At 38.7% G+C, this 13690-nt stretch overlaps 1 long non-coding RNA gene across 1 annotated transcript in view; it reads right to left on the minus strand.

The window, feature by feature from the left end:
- LOC147367538 (uncharacterized) overlaps positions 1–6243 on the minus strand; it is a 36977-nt gene extending 30734 nt beyond the window's left edge. The window contains exon 1 of the long non-coding RNA XR_015168840.1: positions 6126–6243. This is a non-coding gene — a long non-coding RNA (uncharacterized LOC147367538). The remainder of the gene's footprint in view (positions 1–6125) is intronic.
- Positions 6244–13690: the final 7447 nt, after the last annotated feature.

Consider the following 13690-nt stretch of genomic DNA (forward strand, 5'->3'; position numbering starts at 1 on the left):
ATACAAACATATAATTGGAAGATATTTTCATTTGAGTTTTTAAGGAGAAGAGTATACAGATTGCAAATTCATTTTCCAACTGTTTAAAATGATAAGAAAAATTTACCCATTGGACTTTTTAATCTAATGAGTTGTTTCATTTTCTGGTAAATCTGGATGTTTGAAGTTACTATAAAATGATGTGTGTATGTGTGTGTGTATGTGCTCAGTTGCTCAGTCATGTTTGACTCTTTGCAACCCCATGGACTGGGCTCCTCTGTCTATGGAATTTTCCAGGTAAGAATATAGGAGTGGCCTGCCATTTCCTCCTCCAGGGGATCTTCCTGACCCAGGAATCAAACCCATGTCTCTGGAGTCTCCTGCATTGGCAGGCAGTCTTTGCCACTGAGCCACCTGGGAAGCCCCACTATAAAATGATAACAAATGCTTTATACATTTCTGCATCATACATTTTACTAAATATAATATTTCCTGAGACAAATATTCTCTTAAGATCAAGTTGTGTCCTACCATTTTCTTATAGTTCACATTTGGTACTAGATGACATGACCACAAAAACTATGTCTTTGAGGGGATCACAGTGCTTTTCATGTAATGAAACTACTCAGCAGCCTTTAGATATGTGAGTCAGGTCCCAGATGCTGCAGAATTTTTTTTAATCACAGAGACCTTTATTACACCATTCTATTGCTTGTGGGAAGAAAAATACTAATGTATTTGTGCCCACAAACACTCACATTTGAAAGAGAGCTTGTAATTCTTCTGAAGTCTAATTTCCCTGTTAGTGTTGCATCTTCTGTGTCATACCTGAGTCTCCGCCATTGTATATCTTATGGTCTCTGCTGCATCACACAGACATTAGGCAACAGCAGCCGCCCAGATTCTAGTAGATGCTGTAGAGTTAACCAATGTTTTGTTTTGTCTTTTTTTTTTTTTTAACCATAAAAGCATAGCTCCTAGACAAGGAAAATGTCTCAGGCTGATTTCTTGTCGATGCAAACTCAGCTGTGAGAGACCTGTTCATATGTATTAGTGGCTGACTTTTTTTACTCATCAGAGTAAATGTAAGGTATTTGCTAAGTAACCTCTTATGCCAAGGGAAAATTCCCAGAAAAGAAACGGGGGTGATGGACCTTAAAAGTATTCTGCTAAGTGAAAGAAGCCAGACGGGAGAGACCACGTATATAAAATGTCTATAACAGGTAAATCTATAAAGATAGAAAGTGTTTTCACCTGGCTCTAAGGGTGGGAACAGGGATTTACTATAAATGGGCCCAAGGGATCCCTCTGTCGTGATGGAAACATTTTAAAACTGGATTGTGGTGATGGTTGAACAACTCTATAAATTTAGTAAAGTGGTTGAATTATACACTTAAAACAGATGAATTTCATGGCATGTTAAAAAAAAGAATGGATATCTAACATGATAATTTTCACCTTCTAATGTATGGAATATACTATTTTCAGAAAAAAAGCAGAGTCATCCTATAACTGCACACCTGTATACAAAGAAAATTCGAAGAAACTGCTTAGTTTGGTTTATGTTTCAGCGAAAGCTATGAACTTACTACATGGTCATGTCATGCTCCAAATTACAATAACTTCTCTCCCAGCCTATAGTTTATTATATTTCAAATCTATGATTTTAAAGCAAAGCCTGTAATCTAAGCATTGTTGAGATTCCTAGGGAAATTCCAAGCAAAATTATTGAAATTATCCATTTTAAATATTACCCAAGAATTACATGTCTCTAATCTTTTTATGCCATTCACTGTAACTCCTTTTACTGATATAATTTAAAACTTACAGAAAAGTTACAAGATTAGTACAAGGAGTTCCAAATGCCATTAGCCATATTCACCAATGCTTATATTTTCCCCATTTTTGTCATTCTTTCTCTATATATATTTCTTCAATCTTTTCTCTTTCTAAAATAATGTGTGTTCATTGGGAAAATAAAATGATTTATATAGGAGCAATTATCTTAAAAAGTATAATTTCCCTTTTATTTATACTTTTATTTATAAAAGTATAAATATTAACAATTTCTTGAATACTCTTCATCAAGTTTTTGAGAGAAACAAGTGAAATTATCTATGTTAGAATTCTTTGCAAATTTTAAAATGCATAAAGAAATATGAATTGCTTCAAAAACAAAGCAAAACACTAGCTAATTCTATTTTTCTCTTGCAGTTGAACTGACAATGACCTTGTAGTCTCCTTGTATGCAGAGCAACTTCTTTGGAAGACAAGGTAGAGGCTTGGGGTGTTTTGTTGCTGGATTGACTGAGCATTGGACCCAGAAAGAGCTAAGTGGAAAGTTGCAGCAAAAAGAAATCATGACCACATTTCTGTGATATGTTTCATAGGACATTCAGGGAAAAGCAGAAGTGCCAGTGTCTTAATAGAGCTGCACAAAAGAAATGAATCAACATTGCTAAGAGTGTTCTGTATTTTTCCTGGCCCTCCATTTACAAGCCATTGGTCTCCCATAAATGATTGCATTTACTTGGAATCACAACACTGAGAGCTTGGCTGAGCCAATTCTAATCAGAGGCAGTTAATAGACAGGATCCCTTGCAGTACTCTTGCATACCTTTCTGCAGTATGGCAGAAAGTGAAGAAGAACTAAAGAGCCTCTTGATGAAAGTCAAAGAGTAAAGTGAAAAAGTTGGCTTAAAACTCAACATTCAGGAAACTAAGATCATGGCATCCGGTCCCATCACTTCATGGGAAATAGATGGGAAAACAGTGGAAACAGTGGCTGACTTTATTTTTCTGGGCTCCAAAATCACTGCAGATGGTAACTGCAGCCATGAAATTAAAAGACACTTACTCCTTGGAAGGAAAGTTATGACCAACCTAGACAGCATATTCAAAAGCAGAGACATTACTTTGTCAATAAAGGTCTGTCTAGTCAAGGCTATGGTTTTTCCAGTGGTCATGTATGGATATGAGAGTTGGACTATAAAGAAAGGTGAGAGCTGAAGAATTAATGCTTTTGAACTGTGGTGTTGGAGAAGACTCTTGAGAGTCCCTTGGACTGCAAGGAGATCCAATCAGTCCATCCTAAAGGAGATCAGTCCTAGGTGTTCAATGGAAGGACTGATGTTGCAGCTGAAACTCCAATACTTTGACCACCTGATGCAAAGAGCTGACTCATTTGAAAAGCCCCTCATGCTGGGAAAGATTGAGGGCAGGAGAAGGGGACGACAGAGGATGAGGTGGTTGGATGGCATCACTGACTTGATGGATATGAATTTGGGTGGACTCCGGGAGCTGGTGAAGGACAGAGAGGCCTGGCGTGCTGCAGTTCATGGGGTCGCAAAGAGTCACACATGGCTGAGCAACTGAACTGAACTGAACTGAACTTGCAGTACCCTGCTGACAATGGATGGAGAGAAGTGAAAAATAACAGTGAATGAAAAGGAGCGACACTAACAAAGAACATGTTAAAACAACAGTCACCACAAGAAGTGCCCCACTTCCATGTTTGCAGTGTGCTCATCCTCCTGTGGGCACCCTAGCCTGCAGTTTCTCACAATGAACCCTTCTAGCCTCAAGGAAGCTCACAGATATCCAGCGAGTTTGTAGACTGTAGTCAAGATTGTAAACACAAACAAGACCCTTAACTGCTCCTGGAAAGTGGCTTGAGACAGCTCTTCTGGAGGAGCAATGTCTTCCAAAGCTGCGGGGAAGCCTTGTTCACAGAAGGAATGTGAGCATTTATGAGTAAATGTGTGCACACCTGTGTGCTAGGATGTTAGCAGGTATAGAACTTGGTTCGTGTCATAACTGTCATGGAAATTACCCACACAACCTCACTAGTGGCTTGAGGGGTGAAAGGAAGTGGGTGGGCAACATTCTAGGCCAGATCAACATTTGGTACATACAAGGAAAGATTTTTCTGGATGCAACTAGACTCAAACAGAACTTCTGCTCAAGTTCTCCTCAGTCCTTGGTTGAGTATATTAAAGAGACTGTTGATTTTGGCAGCATCTCAGCGCTGGGTCAGCCATACCTGTGGGGTCAGTGTGGGGCCTGGGACATGCCTATAACTCATCTCTGTGGCTATAACCAAAGTATCATATTATGCCCATTGGATCTTAGTTGGATTTGAAAATGGCTTCCAGAAGAGTGCATACAAACAGTTGCTTCATCATTTCTACTACTTTGTTGTGACATTGTCTCAGTGAGATATCTGGATGGTTTCTAACCACAGCACAACCTGGCCCACTGACCAAGACACATTTCTTAATCTTATTTTTTTGTTTGTCCTTTTTATAAAAGTAATCTTATGATTATCGTTGTTTTGTTATCTATTATTGTTACCTGTCTCACTTTCTTTGAGATACTTTTTAAAAATTGTTTTTCTCCTTGCATCCTTGTTTTCCTGCACTAGTATAGGAAGTATATACTCAGTTGCTATTCTTTCAGTGACTACTCAGAAATATTAAAATGCATAATTAAACTATAAAAATCTAGGGACATCCCTGGTGATCCAGTGGCTAATTCTCCAAGTTCCAAATGCAGGGGGCCTGGGTTCAATCTCTGGTCAGTGACCTAGATCCTGCTACTAAAGATCCTGCATGCTGCAAGTAACAGTCAGCACAGCCAAATAAATAAATAGACAGATTTTTAAAAATCTATATTTGTCAATATTTGAACAATATAAGAAACTTGGTATGTTTTCATTATAATAACTCCTCTCCCCTGCTTTACATCAAATTGTCACTGTATATTTAAATGCCATCTTGAATTATTAATTCCACAATTTAGACATTGTTTTAGTCAATAAATTATTTGTATTTATCCATATTTTTCAGAGAAGGCAATGGCACCCCACTCCAGTACTCTTGCCTGGAAAATCCCATGGACGACAGAGCCTGGTAGGCTGCAGTCCATGGGGTCACGAAGAGTCAGACACAACTGAGTGACTTGACTTTCACTTTTCACCTTCATGCATTGGAGAAGGAAATGGCAACCCACTCCAGTGTTCATGCCTGGAGAATCCTGGGGATGGCGGAGCCTGGTGGGCTGCTGTCTATGGGGTCGAACAGAGTTGGACATGACTGAAGCGACTTAGCAGCAGCAGCAGCAGCATCCATATTTTTAACATTTTTCTTGCTTTCTTTACAGCATTCCTTATTGCATCTCCTACCTCTTTTTCTGTTCTTAGTATACTGATAGTTTTTAATCATAAATATATGCTGAAATTTGTTGAATGCTTTTTCCATGTTAATTTATATGACCTTATGGTTTTTCTCTTTTTCAATGTTAACATGATGAATTACATTGATTTTTAAGTATTGAACCAACCTTACATTCCTGGAATAAGCCTCACTTGGCTGTGGTAGCTTATTTTCTTCATAAATTGCTAAATTCAGTTTTCTAATATTATGTTCCTGAAGGACATTAGTCTATAGTGTTCTTTCTCTGTACTATCTTTGTCTACTTTTGGTATGACAGTAAAGCTAGTAAATCCAGAAAAAAAAAAAATGGATTAGAATAAAGTCTTTTTCTTTTATTTTCTGGAAGAAATTATAAATTTGGTGTTACTCCTTTAATGTTTGGAAGAAATCACCAGTGAAACCATCTGGTTTTGAAGATTTCTCTTTTGGGGGGAGGTTTTAACTATGAATTCAATCATCTATTTTATCTTGAGTAAGTTTTGGCAGTTGGTGATTTTTGAAGACTTGGCCCATTCCATCTAAATTACTTAGGCATCTAGTGTTCTTTGTTGTATTCTTTTAACATCTTTAGAATCTTAGTCATTTTAACTGTGAACATCTCTTTTTTTTACCTGCTCCACCTACAGTCAAAGCCAAAGTGGGAAGTTAGCCTATCATCTCCCTCTGCCAGGTTGGATTTTTTTTTTTCTAGTTATCACAAAAGGAGGTAGTCCTTTAGTGGCTTCTGACTGATAGAGGGTCACTGTCTCTGTTTTGTTTTGTTTTGTTTTTGCCTTTTCCCTGCACATGTGGCTTATTAAAACCCTTGCTAGAGGGAGGCCTGGAGTGCTGCAGTCCATGGGGTCACAGAGGCAGAAACAACTGAGCAACTGAACAACAAAGAGACTACATACAACCGGTAAATACAACCCAAGAACACACAACCTCACTTACCCCGTGGGTTCACATTTTCTTTTTTTTTTTTCTGGTCTCTGAAGAATTCTTTGATTTTCTTTCCACTCAGCCATGCATTAAAAGAGGTTTTCGTTTTATTTGTTTGTGATATTTTATCCAGTATTTAAAGTTTATTGCTTTGAGAGGAGTTTCTCCAAAATTCTAAGTCACCATATTTCTAGGAATAATGATGAGGTAGCAATTTATGCACTTATTTGGATGAAAAAAAAATTTTAAGTTTGAAAATGTTAAACATAATTGAGGAAAATTTAGACAGTGATGTGATGAAGAATGTGATTTTTCCATATGTATTGAAGTATTTAAAACTGCATGTCCTGTGATGAAGCAATTCCCTTTATCAATATCTATACTAGAATAATTCCTGTAGAATTGAACAAGGATGTTTATGACAGTCTAGTGTGTAATAATGAAATTTGGAAAATACTGAAATGTTTACCATTAGTGGCAATGATTAAGTAAATTAAGGCACATATTTGTTGTGGAATATTCCAAATACCCTGACGTGGACAGCGCTTAAGAGTTCTGGTGAGCATCAACTGTGCAAGTAGGTGCTTAGCACAGACTGTGTGTTCATTAAATGTTAGCAATTGTTATTTTTTAAGATGTTCCCTGTCTTCTTCATCTTTCTGGTTGACAGAAATGGCATTGAGTTTATGTCACATGGCTCACTGAATCAACTCATCAATCAATCACTCTCCCTGTCTCAAAAAAAGAAAACTGTCAGAGAACTATGGAACACAAAATGTAAAAAAAAAATTTTATGCACCATTTCATTTGTTCTCTTCATTAACTAATCAGTTAGCAAAACCCTTTAATCTTTGACTTTGAGAGAAAAAAATATATATATATAATAATGTGTATATATTATATTTATATTATATATCAGATCAGATCAGATCAGTTGCTTAGTCGTGTCCGACTCTTTGCGACCCCATGAATCAAAGCACGCCAGGCCTCCCTGTCCATCACCAACTCCCGGAGTTCACTCAGACTCACCTCCATCGAGTCAGTGATGCCATCCAGCCATCTCATCCTCTGTCATCCCCTTCTCCTCCTGCCCCCAATCCCTCCCAGCATCAGAGTCTTTTCCAATGAGTCAACTCTTCACATGAGGTGGCCAAAGTACTGGAGTTTCAGCTTTAGCATCATTCCTTCCAAAGAAATCCCAGGGCTGATCTATGTATTATATATATATAATGTCTTTACAAAAAAAAAAAAAATACCAATTAAGTCAACTGTCTGCCTACATCTAGCACCTTTTTTTTTTTTTTTTCATTAAAGTGTTTCCCCTTTAAGTGGTTAAGAAATAAAATAGCCTCAAACCTGACCCTGGGTTAATAGACCTTCCCTTATAAATGATAAGCAATTAAGGTTTTGAGTTTTTTTTTTCCTTCCTACAGAACTTCTTTTTGAAACTCATTTAAGTGTATTTTTATCAATGCAAAGTTTATAAAGGATTTGGGGTGGGATGGAGGGAATGTGGGACCTTAGTTCACACATGAGCACAAAGATAAGATCCCCAAATTATAAGTCTTCAAGGGGGAAACAATTAAATCCTGGAATACCATGTTTCTTTACTCAGGTAGAATTCCAACAGATTGAAGTAGATGACCCAGTGTCATCTGCTATATATCCTTGTACATCCATTCTAACTCAACTTGAATGACTAGAAAATCCAAAATGCATCTTAGTAGAAATTTTTCCTGGTAGATTCAGTGTTAAGTATTACTTTAAGTAGAGTATTCATATTGAGATTTCAGGTCCCACTAAAGACTATTGCACAGACCTACTATCTCATAGAAAAAAAGTTCAGTATATGCATGGTTCCTACAATTCCTTCCAAATTCTTAATTGGTAGTATCCATAATTGTGCATCCCAAATGAATACCACATTGTTCTTCATCCATTATCCATGTCAAATGGATTAGATGAAATAATCTTCTTTTACAACAAGAGGGAAAGTAGCAACAGTAGCAAGCAAGCAAATACACACACACACACACACACACACACACACACACACACACACACACACACACAATTGTGGGAGGAGAGGAGACTATGTTGTTAAAACTCCAGGAAGAACTTACTCACAATGATGTCTATCTCATGAACTCCCTGAAGGAGCTAAGTTTTCCATAGTCCTCCCCAGTCTTCAAGAACATTTCAAGTATGTAAAGTTTCTAATATTCTGCCAGTTTCAAAAGACAATTCACCAGAATCAATCAGAACATTAAGAAAGCCTGGGCCAGGCCTGTGAGAGGTACAGGGAAGTATTTGGCATAATTTCTGCCATCATGTAAATTTTAAAAGGCCAGGACCAAAATATGCTCAAATGGCATGACTCAGATAACTAATAGCACAATTCCAGAAAAGAAGAAACAACAGACTGGTTCCGAATAGGAAAAGGAGTACGTCAAGGCTGTATATTGTCACCCTGCTTATTTAACTTATATGCAGAGTACATCATGAGAAATGCTGGAGTGGAAGAAACACAAGCTGAAATCAAGATTGCCGGGAGAAATATCAGTAACCTCAGATATGCAGATGACACCACCCTTATGGCAGAAAGGGAAGAGGAACTCAAAAGCCTCTTGATGAAAGTGAAAGAGGAGAGTGAAAAAGTTGGCTTAAAGCTCAACATTCAGAAAACGAAGATCATGGCATCTGGTCCCATCACTTCATGGCAAATAGATGGGGAAACAGTGGAAACAGTGTCAGACTTTATTTTTCTGGGCTCCAAAATCACTGCAGATGGTGAAAATTGCAGCCATGAAATTAAAAGACACTTACTCCTTGGAAGGAAAGTTATGACCAACCTAGATAGCATATTCAAAAGCAAAGACATTACTTTGCCAACAAAGGTCCATCTAGTCAAGGCTATGGTTTTTCCAGTGGTCACGTATGGATGTGAGAGTTGGACTGTGAAGAAAGCTGAGTGCCAAAGAATTGATGCTTTTGAACTGTGGTGGAGAAGACTCTTGAGAGTCCCTTGGACTGCAAGTTGATCCAACCAGTCCATTCTAAAGGAGATCAATCCTGGGTGTTCTTTGGAAGGAATGATGCTAAAGCTGAAACTCCAGTACTTTGGCCACCTCATGTGAAGAGTTGACTCATTGGAAAAGACTCTGATGCTGGGAGGGATTGGGGGCAGGAGGAAAAGGGGGTGACAGAGGATGAGATGGCTGGATGGCATCACGGACTCTATGGACCTGAGTCTGAGTGAACTCCGGGAGTTGGTGATGGACAGGGAGGCCTGGCGTGCTTTGATTCATGGGGTCACAAAGAGTCGGACACGACTGAGTGACTGAACTGAACTGAACTGAAGCTGAAATTGTATGACAAGATTTTACTGAGAAAGTAGATCGTAAGCCAAGTCTTAAAAAGTAAAATAAAAAAGAAAGGATGTAGACACATGGTGTGGAGAAGGAACAAGCCTGGTAGGGAAACATTTGTGACATTTTAAGTGGTTTCCTATGCTCCAGCCTTGCTTCCTTCCATCCATACTGCATATCACAGTCAGGCTGATTGTATCAGACAGTAAGTGTGATTCCCCAGTATCCAACCCTTCCATCTCCTATCAAGGGCATTTATCCCAGCTCAAGGGTAGTAAAACTGATTGAAACAAAATTCTAGTAAATAAAGTCCCCAAATAGTCTCCTTATTCTTAAAATCAAAAGGCCAAGATTTCTCTCTAATTGGACAGAATAAGCGGGTATGTAGCATGTTAAGAAAACCAGAGGGAACTAGCCTTAGGATGGCATTGATACTGAATGATTGATAGAACCCAGATCTCTGACAACTTTGCTAAGCCACCTAGTCAAATAACTCTGAACCCCACATGCCTCTGGACTTCTGGTTACCTGAGCTTCTCTACTCTGTTCTGTTTCATTTCCTTTATTCTATTCTATTCTACTCTTTTGTTTGTTTTCTAAAATCTAGTCAAAACCTAATTGACTTTATAATCCACACATGGATCATGACCCAGAGTTTAAAAAACACTGTACCACAGCTTTCAAACGTCCAAAAACATAAAAGAATGACTATATAACTGTGAATAATTATATATTTAATTGTGTGAAATATTACAGAATATTGTATTAAGCAATCAATACATTAAGATTTTAAAGGGACGTTACTTTTCTATATTTCCAAGTACAATCTGACGCTCTGAGAAGCTGCATGCTGCAGACCCTGTGTGGATGTTCACTCCCTGAAACCCTGCTTTCCAGACTTCTCTTTCCCAGAAAGAGAGACCAGGACTCTTCCTCTGTAGGAAGCACAGGCCAGTGGAACAAAGTCCAAGCTCCTTCTCTGACTTGACTAGCCCTTCAGGACCACGCCCTTCCTCATGGTATTCTAGGGACACTGGAAAACCAGACAGTAGAATTCAGACTTAAAGTTGTAGAGAAGAAAAGGCTGCTGAAAGTCACATGCATGGAAGTTGCCTGTTGAAATCAACACATGGATAAATTATTCATTGGCTTTAGACCATGAAATCAGGACTTTTGATAAATTTAGTTTATCAGAGAAAAAGGAGTGACTAACTTGAAAAGACAAAACTAAAGGAACAGGGAACATTTAAAAATAAATAAATAAAGCATCTAGATGATGCCAGTAGTGACCCAGGATTGAGAGGTGAGGGCGAGAACACAGGAAACACCTCGGTGGAGACTGTCACCTGGCATTCTGGGGCACTAATGCCCTAAAATGATTGGTTACACTAATACAATAGGCAAGGCCATCCTGTGATGTTCCTCCAGTAGATGGAGGCCTTCCAAGCCAAGTCAGATTAGGAATGAGAGGTAGATCTCAGTACATTTAAGCTGAAGAAGAGGAATTCTCCTAGGGGAAAAAAGTGTCGCCAGCTTTTAGATGGCTTTTAGAGCTGGATCCAGTTAGCAGATATTAATTACAGACAGATTACTATTCAATATTAGGAAGACATCCTTAATTATTTTAGTTATATTCAATCAAATGTGTGACTACTGAAAGAACAGAGTCCTCTGTCATGGAAGGTATTCAATGCTGATGCTTACTTGGATTTATGTATCAGGAAAATGTTGAGTTGGAGGCTAACGGCAAGCAACCAGAGAACAGGCACTGCATCAGTGACCCACAGTTCAGCAGAGGCCCCAGTATGTGGCTGGTAACCAAACACCTCTGGTTAAATGAAGTATGCCCAAGCCTTTTTTTCAACTGTTTTTTGATTCTATGAAGTCTTGGGAGAGGACAGGAGTTGGGGGGAAAGCACAGCATACTTTTAGACAATAAATAATTGATACAGTTCTTTAGATAATCCTTTCAAATATTTCAAGGCCACATTTCCATTGAGCACATACAATGGCCGGTTCCACAGCCCATGACTTAGTATATTACCTGCTGTAACAAACAAGCACTACCATTTCAATTACTTGATGTGACAAAAGTTTATTTTTGCAGATATAGAGGCAATGCAGGTGATCGTGGTAAATAAGCCATTCTCCTTTACCTGGGGTTCAAGACACAAGCTTCTTCTGTCTCACAGCTCTGCCTTCCTTTAAGGCCTTAGAGTCATTAGCATGGGAAAGGGCTCAAAAGGGCAGAAATGAAAAGATTTTATGAGCCAAGCTTAGACATGGCACATGTATTCTGCTCCCACTGCATGGAGAGTTTTCATTCACACCTAAATACAAGGGTGATGGAGCTCTAGTGCATCTGGGATAAAGGTGGGAAGAAAACAGTGTTGGTGGACAGCTAGTAGTCTCCTCTGCTATAACCATGTGCATGCACAGATCACACAGAATCCCCACAGAGTGCCACCTGTGATAACAACTACTTTAAAGGTTAAATTCTTAAAAATCCATGCCCAAATCAAGCATCTAATAATAAGCCAATAAACTTTGCAGTGATCCCACTAAAATATTCAGAAAACTGCCAAAGGCAGATCACAAGAGTTTATTTTCCAAGCAGGGTTGCTCATCTCTGTGTCAGCTGGCATTCTGAAGCCAATGACTACTCTTAATACTGTTTGCAAGTCTTCCTTTGAACGTTGAAAAGGATGGCACCTCAACCAGTACCTCAGATGATACTTTCTAGTTTTCAACTTCTCTTACTTAAAAGGTTCTTTAATACCTAGCCAATGGATCCCTCTTTCTGGCATCAAGCCAAACCATTTTGTTCATGTCTGTCAGCGGGCATGGGCTGCCATGCCAATAAAAAGAACAGCAAGATCAAACATGAGAAAGAATTAATGCCTTTGCATACCTGTCTCCTGGCTTTTCTGGTGTGGAGTGATGGACACATTCTTTATCTGTGACATCTGAGCTACAGCCAGGACAACAATATCTTCAGCATTCTTGGGAAGTCAGCTGAGCCACCTACCTCTCACCCAGCACCCCATCAACTCGGGCCTAATAAAGCATTATTTTCTCTACACTAATGATCAGTTACACTTTTATTACTAATTTATCAACCACCTCTCCTTTATTAAGATGAGTTTTTGGCTTTGCTCTTTGTTTTGAAGTCTTTCTTCCATTTGATCTTCTGGGCCAGTATTTTTTATTCTTAACAACAATGCCCTTCTTTCATGGAGCTACTGAATTTTTATATAAAAAACTTTGATTTATCATTCCAAAACGTCTGGTTTTGTATTTTTTTTTTCTGTCCAAATCGTGATTGATTTGCCTCCTTCAGCTGCCTATTCTCAGAGTTCAGTTTATTGCCCCCTCTCTGGTGTCCCTTATAGATTTTCTTTATTTTTTAAAACAAATCTTATTGGAGTACTTTGAGCTTCCCCAGGGGCTCAGCCATAAAGAATCCATCTGCAATGCAGGACACGAGGGTTCCATCTCTGAGTCAGGAAGATCTCCTGAAAAAGGAAATGGCAACCCACTCTGGTATTCTTGCCTGGGAAATCCCAGAGACAAAGGAGCCTGGTGGGCTACACTCTATGAGGTTCCAAAAGAGTCAGAAACGACTTAGCAACTAAGCAACAACATAGATGATTTACAATATTGTGTTAGTTTTTGCTGTACAGCAAACCGAATCATCTATACATACATATATATCCCTTATCTCTTCGATTTCCTTTCCATTTAGGTCACCACAAAGCACTGAGTAGCCTTCCCTGTACTCATAGCAGGTTCTCATCAGTTATCTATTTCATACAAAGCAGTGTATATATGTCAATCCCAATCTCCCAATTCATCTCACCTCCCTTTTCCCCACTTGATGTCCAGACATTTGTTCTCTACATTTGTGTCTCTATTTCTGCTAGGCACAGAGGTTCATTTGTACCATTTTTCTAATTCCACATATATGCATTAATATACAATATTTGTTTTTCTCTTCTAACCTACTTCATTCTGTATGACAGTCTCTGGACTCACGTCAGATTAATGGGAAACCTTGAGCAGTTGTGACCTCAGGCAGGTGCAGATTCCCGCTGATGAGGTGGCCAGCTTGTGTGAGGCACCAGAAAAAAAAAAAAAAAAGCCTCTATTCCCCAGAGTATGTTCAGCAGAGAGAGAGCTGCCTTTACCCAGCCTCATGGGAAGACAAGA

Source organism: Bos grunniens, chromosome 8 (assembly GCF_055505025.1).
Source record: "Bos grunniens cultivar Pamir isolate PY7600 chromosome 8, Bosgru_T2T1.0, whole genome shotgun sequence".
NCBI lineage: Eukaryota > Metazoa > Chordata > Mammalia > Artiodactyla > Bovidae > Bos > Bos grunniens.